This window comes from Ictalurus punctatus, unplaced genomic scaffold (genome assembly GCF_001660625.3).
Source record: "Ictalurus punctatus breed USDA103 unplaced genomic scaffold, Coco_2.0 Super-Scaffold_100068, whole genome shotgun sequence".
In the NCBI taxonomy this organism is placed as follows: domain Eukaryota; kingdom Metazoa; phylum Chordata; class Actinopteri; order Siluriformes; family Ictaluridae; genus Ictalurus; species Ictalurus punctatus.
The window spans coordinates 1,467,254-1,477,493 of record NW_026521091.1 but is presented as its reverse complement, the minus strand read 5'-3'; the positions used below and the strand labels follow the sequence as shown (position 1 = coordinate 1,477,493).

Here is a 10,240-nt window from a genome sequence, read left to right as displayed (position 1 = left end):
CATGTTACAGGCTGCAAGTATAGTCTGTCTGGAAAAGAAAGGTCAGTTTAGCAACATCAACCTTTCAGCCAACACAGTGGCAGAGCTAATTTCTGACCTGTCGGATAACGTTTAAGATCAACTGCGTGAGAAAGCTAGACATTTCCATTCATACTCAGTCGCTCTTGATGAGAGCACAGACGTCACTGACACTGCGCAGCTCGCAATATATTTCCGTGGTGTTGATGACAATTTTGAAGTGATGGAGGATTTGCTCACAATAATTCCAATGCATGGCCAGACCACCGGTCAGGAGATATTCCACCAGCTGTGTGATGCCATTGTGGATGCCGGCTTACTATGGAAGAGTTTTGCTGGAATAACAACCGACGGAGCACCATCAATGACAGGGAGGAGAAATGGACTGGTGGCACTTGTTCAAAGAAAACTGGAAGAGGAGGGTGTGGAAGAGGCCATTGCTTTGCACTGCATTATCCATCAGCAGGCCCTTTGCAGCAAATGCCTTAAGTTTGACAATGTGATGTCTGACGTTGTGAAATGCATCAACCATATCAGATCCAGGGGCTTAAAGCACCGGCAGTTCCGCACCTTTTTGGAGGAAATAGAGTCAGCATATGAGGATGTGCTCTACTTCACCGAGGTACGTTGGCTTAGCAGGGGGGACGTCTTGAAGAGGTTTTTTGAGTTGAGAGCAGAAGTGAAAGCCTTCATGGATAAGGATGGGATGGCTGTTCCTGTATTAAGTGATCCCAAATGGCTAATGGACTTAGCTTTTCTTGTTGACATCACACAGGAGCTGAATGTACTGAGCAAGAAGTTACAAGGCCAGGGCCAGCTTGTCATTCTCCACAAAACTTGTGTTATGGAAAGCCCAGCTTTCTCAGACAAACCTCTGCCATTTCCCAGCATGCAAGGCGCTCATGGATTCAGGCACACCATTCAGTGGTGAGAAGTATGCTGATACCATTCTAAAGCTACAGGAAGAATTTGATCACAGGTTTGCAGACTTCAAGACACACAGAGCCACGTTTCAATTTTTTGCTGACCCCTTCTCCTTCGATGTGGAAGATGCCCCCCTGTGGTTCAGTTGGAGCTAATTGACCTGCATTGCAGTTCTGAACTCATAGCCAAGTTCAGGGAGGTGAGTGGAAAAACAGACAAGCTTGGACAATTTATGAGAGAATTGCCCCCCACGTTCCCTGAGCTTTCCAAGATGTTCAAGCGAATCATGTGCCTTTTTGGGAGCACCTATCTGTGCGAAAAGGTGTTCTCCACTATGAACTTTAATAAATCAAAGTTCAGGTCCAGACTTACAGATGAGCATCTTCGAGCCATACTGAGGGTCTCAGTTGCTTCCTCCCTCAAGCCAAATGTGGCTCAGCTGTGTAAGAGGAAGCGCTGCCAAGTCTCTGGCAGCAAGGAGTAGGAGGAAGTAAGAGAAACCTATGTTCTGAAGAGCCGTTCATGTTCTGCATGTTCTGAATAGTTATTACTAAAGATAAAGAAGATTGGATCGGTTGTACTGTTTTTGGAATACTTGAAATCCTTTTTTTGTGGAATACTTGATGCGGCCCAGCTTCACCCATACTCTACCTCCAGCGGCCCCCAGGTAAATTGAGTTTGAGATCCCTACTGTACACTCTTTAATACCATTTATTCAAAGCATTCGACTGATATTGGGATTTCTTTAATGCTGAAAAAGCATTTGACAGGGTTGAGTGGCTTCAATCCACATCAGAGAGGAATGATATCTAAGATTTATGATTTTATTCTGGCGTTAGGTAGTGAGGTGAGTACCAAAATTAAGAATGCGTGGGAAATGGAGTTAGGAGTACAGATAAGTGAAAAGTGTTGGGAATGTGCTATAGGTAGGATACAGTCTACCACTTCCTGTGCTCGTCTTGGACTCATCCAGTTCAAAGTTTTTCACAGAATCCATTTGTCTAAGTCGAGACTTTCTGTAATATATCCAGAAGTAGAGGACAAGTCTGATAAATGCCATGGCTCTCCCTGTCATCTTGGCCATATGTTTTTCTTTTGCCCTGATCTCCATGGTTTTTGGACTGGTTTCTTTACTGTCATGTCCACTATTCTCAGAGTAGATTTAAAACCTTGCCCATTCATTGCTATATTTGGGATTCCTGATGCCTCAGTTCCATTATGCTCTGTACAAAAAGATATTATCACGTTCACATCCCTTATAGCAAGACGTTCCTGCGGCTGGTTCATGTAAATAACTCGTACAGTCAGGCAGGTGTTGGTTATTTAAAGAAACCATTTATTTAACAACAACAACAAACACCTCTCTTCCACCTCCTTCTGAAAAGACAGACGAAATAGAAATCACACACTGCAAGGACACAGCCAGGTTCTCTTTTACACACACTTGAAAGGAGATAAACCAGCTGAACTTTCTAATCTTACATTAAACATCCAACAAGCAGCTTTCGGGTCACAGTGAGACATTAATGACAAGTTCCTGTAATGCTGCTTCTGCTTTAAACTCGAACCTGAGGGTTACAACACCATCTGAAACTAAAACAACTTCTATCTACAATGCTACAGTGCAGAAGAGTTATTCTGACCGGAGGGTATTTCAGTGTAGTACCTTATGCTCAACGATCATTCGATGATGAGCATCATGCAGCTCACCTGTCTTAATCCCGTCCTTCGCTGCACGTTAAACGCAGTCACTTAAACCGGTTTGTAATGAACGTGTAGAGAGAGAGACAGAGAATAAGAGTGAATAAGTTCAGACGTTACTTTAACGTATCTGTTATCTGAGTGATGAGTGCCTTGACCTCGGACATGATCTGCCTAGCGAGGTAGGAAGCGTGAGGTTAAACACGGTGACTGTAAATAAACACTGAAACAGGTGTTGACTACAAATTGTGTACTTACACAACGTTCTGAAGCTCCTGCAATGCATCATCAATTAAAGTCTGCAGGGACGCTCGTCTCGCCACCACGTCTTGTGGTACAGCCTGTTGGTTGCCCTGCTGTGCATTTCCAGCCATGATGTCTAAAAATTTTTCCACCAAAATGATAAATTAATACAAAAAATACATGGAGTTAAGTTTAGTTTTTTCATATGATGTGAAACAAGCGAATGGAAGACATCTCACGAAAACCTATCTTCTAGGTTAAACAATACGGCGATTCTTTTAGCCAACACTTTAACATTTTTACCTCATAAGGATCTTTGCTTAGAAGTCAAGTAATACATGTTATTCTTTATAAACAGCTCTTTTAACCATTTTTATATCCTAAAGGTTTGTGTCTTTTGGAAGACAATATGGATTATTTTTAAACAGCTCTTTTGATCATTTTTTACCTCCTAAAGGCTTATGTTCAGAAGGTAATACATGCAATTCTTTTAAACAGATTCTTTTTTTAAAAAAAACAAAAAACGCTTTACCTCCTAAACTTTTTATTCAAAGGCAAACCGGCCTCCCTAAAAACGTAATCAACATTTGTTTCACAAACAAATATTCTACTCATATAATACTACTCACATAACGAAATAACCACCACAGTAACACAAACACATGTGCAATATTAAACATTGATATGCTTTTCAGACATATTTCAGCACCAAAAATCTGATCAATTAACATAGACACCTTTGTTGGGAGGGGGGGTACTCCCCAACACACCCCTCTCCACCACTGCCTAGACACACAGGGGCCAGATTGACCCACTGATACAGTCAATAGGGTTACCCCCACCCCTGGTCATAAATTAGCTTACCTGCAGAAACGTCGGCCTGAGAAGCACAAAGGGCTATAAATCAGCACACATTACTTTGATTGACAGTTTGACAGAAAGTGTATGATATAACTACTTACAAAGTGTCAGGTAAGAAAAAAAAATACAGCCATGTGTAATCCGTGCTCTCAGTTTTGTAATCTGTACCCTCGGTTTTGTAAACTGAGTTGGGTTAAATATATAGAATAAAGTTGGGTTTATATTGGACATTCGCAATCCTCTCTTCTATTTCTCAAGAAATAACCACACAAAAAGGACACAATGTATATTGTCTTAATAATGTGTATTGAGTGGACATAGAAACAATACAACTGAATATATTTTTTCATTTTCTCACACAATTTGCCAAATAAATTTGCCGCACACTCTTGTCCTGCTTGGAGAAGTCATCTCTGCTTTTCTGCAAGTTGGGCTTGATGCTTGCACTCAAGTCTTAGTTTGAAGACAGATAGTGGCTTGTTTAAGTGTTTAAAGGTCCATTATTTGCATCAAAGGATGTTTGATAGTTCACAGTAATTCAATTTCACAAGTAAAATCATTTTGGCTTAAATCTTAATTCACTGAGTCATTTAAGTCATTCACGAGTCACAAGTTTCCACATACACACACATACGTGTTTGTATGTATGTATGTGTGTGTGTGTGTGTGTGTGTGTGTGTGTGTGTGTGTGTGTAGGTATATATGTGTGTGTGTGTGTGGTAGGGCTGCACGATTATGGCCAAAATGATAATCCTGATTATTTTGATCAATATTGAGATCTCGATTATTTATCATGAATCATCATGCTGTAGAGATTTGTTAAGTCAATTACATCACATACACATCATATGAAGAAAAAACTTAACTCCTTACATTAATACATTAGATGTATTGTACACTAGCATTAATGTCTGAAAACTAAGCTTAATTTCTGACAGGGGTTTGAATGTTTTCAGATAGAGAGTATATATTTATAAGCAAAATGCTCAGGTACAGGTCTAATACACAACTCTCGGACCATTGTGGATGTTTAAAACTAGTTGTATGAAACATGTATGTATTCTGCCGAAGTTTTGCGTTTAGGGGTGTGTGTGAGTAGGGTGGGGGTGGGGGGTTAACTTCACGCAGATAACCTGCGTTTCCCAAAGCCCGCTTCCTCGAGCTTTAACGGCAGAAGATGAAAAAATATATTCATTTGTATTGGTTATATGTCCACTCAATACACATTATTAAGACAATACACATTGTGTCCTTTTTTGTGTGTTTATTCTATGAGAAACAGAGAAGCTTGAATGTACAGCGAATGTCCGATATAAACCAACTTTAACGCGCGCGCGGATTACAAAACTTGTTGAACAAAAATTTTCTTCGATTATTATCATTTAGATTAGGGAGCAATAGCTAATTATCTGACTAAAACTGTCTGGTATCTGCTCGATGCTTACTACAAAGTAGTTAATTAACATTCGTTTAAAAACAAGAACACAATTATAAACATAAATATTATAATTATATTTCGCTTAAACATCCTTACCTTAAACTCCTGAGAAAAGTTAAAATTGAAGAAAGAAAACCCCGTGTCTGCTGTGTCTAGAACAACATAGAATACTATTAGAAAATGGCGAACAGATTAATAAAAACTGAGGGAACAGATTTATAAAAACGGAGGGAACAGATTTATAAAAACGGAGGGAACGGATTTGTTAAAAAAAAAAAAAAAACCTGAGGGAACAGATTTGCTAAAAATATGTAAATAAATAAATAAAAAATAAATTTAAAAAAAACCTGAGGGAACAGATTTGCTAAAAATATGTAAATAAATAAATAAAAAATAAAAAATAAAAACCTGAGGGAACAGATTTGCTAAAAATCTGTAAATAAATAAAAATAAATAATAATAAAAAAAAACCCTGAGGGAACAGATTTGCGAAAAAAAAAAACCGGAGGGAGCAGATTTATAAAAACGGAGGGTACAAATTTATAAAAACGGAGGGTACAAATTACAAGTTAAAAATTACTATTACAATTTAAGATTAAAATCACTTGTTGAACAACAACTTGATTTGTTGATTGGCAAACAAGAACACAATTATAAACATAAATATTATAATCATATTTAAACATCCTTACCGTGACTCCTGAGGAAAAATGTGTCTCCTACTCCGACTCCGTCGCTGCTGTGTCTCCTACAACTATGGGCGTAACCACGTATTCTTTTGGGGGGGGCGTGTCCCCGCCAATGTTGAGGTGATACCAATCTTTCCCTCCCAATATACAGTAGAAAATGTTTTCTATATGTCCCCCTTTAATGAACCTTGCAAACTGATCTGTCTTTTCATCTATTCTATTTATTTACGTCTACTCGTTTTTAATATATTTCCGTTTGTTAAGGAAAATGGGTGAGTGCCCCCCTCCAATTATGCACTTGGTTGCGCCCATACTCAACGCAAAAATGGCGCGAGTATCAAATAAAAATGTCGTCTGTCCACCGGATGGCGCTCAGATCACACATACAAACACAGCACAAACCTACAGACTTTGTGGGGAGGCAAGACTGGTAATTACACCGTTTTTTTAGTTATTACTAATGCTATATATCAGGGGTGCCCACACTTTTTTGACTTGCGAGCTACTATTAACATGACCAGTCGAAGAGATCTACCTACACTAAAAATGCGAAACATTTATTTATTTATATATACACTGCGTATACTTAAATACATACATATTATATGTATATATAATAGGTTTTGTATGTACATATATATATACACACACACACAACCACACACACTATATGTTCAGGTACCTTGCAAAACTACACGCTACAATTCAGTACATTTTTGGTCATTACCTTACTCTGACGACGTGCACTGAATAGAATCAGCCAGGGTTGCATAGTCCGGACAGTAGCTGCTGATAGCCAGCCTCAAGCAGGCCTCCAAATGATGATCAGTCATTGTGGAACGGTATTTGGACTTAATCTTGTGTATGTGTGCGCGTGATTATAGCGAGTGTGTATGTGTGAGATTATAGTGTGTATGTGTGATTATAGTGAGTGTGTGTGATTATAGCGAGTGTGTGTGATTATAGTGAATGTGGATGTGTGTGGGATTATAGTGTGTATGTGTGATTATAGCGAGTGTGTATGTGTGTTATTATAGTGAGTGTGTGTTTATAGTGAGTGTGTAAGTGCATGCGTGATTATAGCAAGTGTGTATGTGTGTGATTATAGCGAGTGTGTGTGTGATTATAGCGAATGTGTATGTGTGTGATTATAGCGAGTGTGTATGTGATTATAGTGTGTATGTTTGATTATAGTGAGTGTGTATGTGTGTGTGATTATAGTGTGTATGTTTGATTATAGTGAGTGTGTACGTGTGTGTGATTATAGTGTGTGATTATAGCGAGTGTGTATGTGTGTGTGATTATAGTGTGTATGTTTGATTATAGTGAGTGTGCATGTGTATGTGATTATAGCGAGTGTGTATGTGTGATTATAGTGAGTGTGTGATTATAGCAAGTATGTATGTGTGTGTGATTATAGTGTGTATGTTTGATTATAGTGAGTGAGTATGTGTGTGATCATAGGGAGTGTGTGATTATAGTGAGTGTGTGTTATCATAGTGTGTATGTGTGATTATAGTGAGTGTGTGTGATTATAGTGAATGTGGATGTGTGTGATTATAGTGTGTATGTATGATTATAGCGAGTGTGTATGTGTTATTATAGTGAATGTGTGTGTGATTATAGTGTGTATGTTTGATTATAGTGAGTGTGTATGTGTGTGTGATTATAGTGAGTGCGTATGTGTATGTGATCATAGGGAGTGTGTGATTATAGTGAGCATGTATGTGTGATTATAGTGAGTGTGTGTGATTATAGTGAGTGTCTGATTATAGTGTGTATGTAATAAATAATACTACCAATAATACCACCAAAACAATACTCCATAAATAAAAGAAAATAAAGAGATAATTAACTATATACTAGATATTCCTACTAGATTACTAAAGTCTCTCACTTATCCCAGTATTTTTAGATAGTTTATTAGGGGAGGTGCATTTTCCCAGATGTTTTCCCCAGCAAGTTCTCTAGTGTCATGTTTGGTTTTCCAATCTGCATCTCTAGCTCAGTTCTTAACTCCTCATGCCTTTTGCAGTCTAACAGAATGTGTTTCATCATCTCTTGTGTACTGCAGTGTGCGCAGAGTCCAGTTCTTGTATAGTTACTGAAAACCACTGCATATAGACACGTGTATAACCTAATAGACCTATATAAGATATAACCCAGCACACCTATACTATAGCACTTGCATTGGAAACATACACTACCGTCAAACGTTTAGACACATTCATTCTTTATTCTTTAACATCATGAAGGACCTTTCCACTCACACCAGACTGACCCCAGAACAGTGGGAGAACCGCCTCAACAGATTCATCAACAACATGAGCAGGTACCGGATAAAAGCGACTGCATTATTAATTCAATTCTGCTTTTGTCTGTATAGCGCGTTTAACAGCGTACGATGTCACAGAGCAGCTTTACAGAAACTTATACATTCTTTACATTTAGAAATTTATCCTTAACGTGCAAGCCAGAGGCAAATTTTACAAAAGAAACATTTGTAGCATGCATATAAGGGATGTGTATTTACTTTACAGAGACTATCCCGGGCAACACGAGGCTGAACATATAGCATGATGGTTTTTCTGATTATATCATTCTTAAGTTTAATACACAAGTTTAATAGTAATATACACTACCAATCAAAAGTTTGTGGACACCCGACTGGAAAGTTTTTCATGATCTTAAAAGCCTTTTGATCTGAAGGTGTACGATTAAATGTTTGAAATGAACGTTATACCAATTTACACTGCTGAATTTTTCAGTGAATCTCTTCCAGGAATGCCAGTGTTCAGACTACACTCAGCACATGGGGTCTAAGCTTTGAGAACGAGCTGCTGAATCTGACTGGAAGAGTTCTTCCTGCTGAGAGGATCCTACAGGGAGCGAGAGCAGTAAGGGGGACCACAGAACACAGAGAACACAACTGTACACGACACGTGTCGCACTCTTGCTGAGTGGAGTTTGTGTGTGTGTGTGTGTGTGTGTGTGTGTGTGTGTGAAGAGCTTCTCGACAGCTTTTCTTTCATTCATAGCGGAAGGCAGTGGTTACTGTGCGTAGTGTTTTATTTGAACCAGAGCCCTGTTGAGCAAGGATCATGTCTTAATTGCAGCATTAACACTTTTTATCCCCCCGCCACTTCATTTTTTTTCTGTGTGCAGGATGGAGTACGATGATCGACAGGAGGCTCTGCTGAGAGCTCTGCAGCAGAGAGTGGGGCAACAGGTTCAGATGGTGGGTCTCACACACTGGTAGAATAAAGTGTGACCATGTAGCTTGTTTAGGATTCAAATATTAAAGTATTTTACTATGCTGAAAATGTTCAGGTTAGTATCCATACTTTTTCGGGGTTAAGGTATAGAAAATGTATTGTATTGCTTAGAAAAACCGTACATGTGACTAGTAATGTAACGACCGTTATATTCATTATTTGAAGGAATAAGTAATGCACTTGCTGTCCATTTTATTAGAAACACCCTCACATTCATGTAGTTATTCAATCATGGGGCAGCGGCACGATGCATAAAAAGAACTTGAGTTAACGTTCACGTCAAGCATCACAATGGGTGAAAATTGTGACCTCTGTGACTTTACCGTGGCATGGTTGTTTGTATCAGATGGGCTGGTTTGAGTATGTCAGAAATTGCTGATCTCCTGGGCTTTTCACACAGAACAGTCTGTAGAGTTTACTAAGAATGGTGCAAAAAACATTGAGAGAGCAACAGTTGTGTGTGGATGGAAACGCCTTGTTCCTGAAATACTCAAACCAGCCCATTTGATACCAGTAACCATGCCATGGTTGTCTGATGTACACATTAACTGAAGCTCTTGACCTGTACCTGCATGATTTTATGCAGTGTGCTGCTGGCACATGATTGGCTGATTAGATAACTGCTTGAATGTGATATGAAATATATGATTGAAAAGACTATGATTTAAAATAAATAAATAAATAAATAAAAAGGGGGTGGGGGGTAGAAGAAAAAAACCTACATTACTATGGGTAAATAATATAGATGGCACTGGTACAGGACCTGATAGCAGCAAAAAAAACAAAAAAACAAAAAAAAAAAACACGGTGGATCAGCTATCAGAGATAACAGAAATCACATCATATAACTGATGCATGTAAGAGACGTGACTGTTCTTTCGCTAGGATTGAATTCATTATATTCATACTTTATGTATGGGTTTCTGTATGAAAGTTTAATGGTAAACCGAGTGCTTCAGTTAAAATAATGAGCGTTGTAGATCTTAAAGAAAACGATATCGGATGGGTATCGGCTGATACTCAAGCTTTCCATTAAGGAAAATAAAAGCTAGTATCCTGACACTTCTAGTAAATAAGTCAAATGAAACTGT

General features: G+C 38.5%; 1 long non-coding RNA gene across 4 annotated transcripts; it reads right to left on the bottom strand.

Moving 5' to 3' along the window:
* Positions 1–2,284: 2,284 nt before the first annotated feature.
* On the bottom strand, positions 2,285–6,459 carry LOC108261453 (uncharacterized). Of its 4 annotated transcripts, none has more exons than XR_008395116.1 (6): positions 5,878–6,459; positions 5,282–5,337; positions 3,751–3,783; positions 2,902–3,022; positions 2,609–2,673; positions 2,285–2,319 (listed from the first exon to the last, which is right to left on the bottom strand). It is a non-coding gene; the product is annotated as an uncharacterized LOC108261453 (long non-coding RNA). The 4 variants fall into 4 exon arrangements; XR_008395114.1 differs by having other exon boundaries at positions 3,751–3,766; XR_008395117.1 differs by lacking the exon at positions 5,878–6,459 and adding an exon at positions 5,791–5,866.
* Between the last annotated feature and the right edge of the window lie 3,781 nt (positions 6,460–10,240).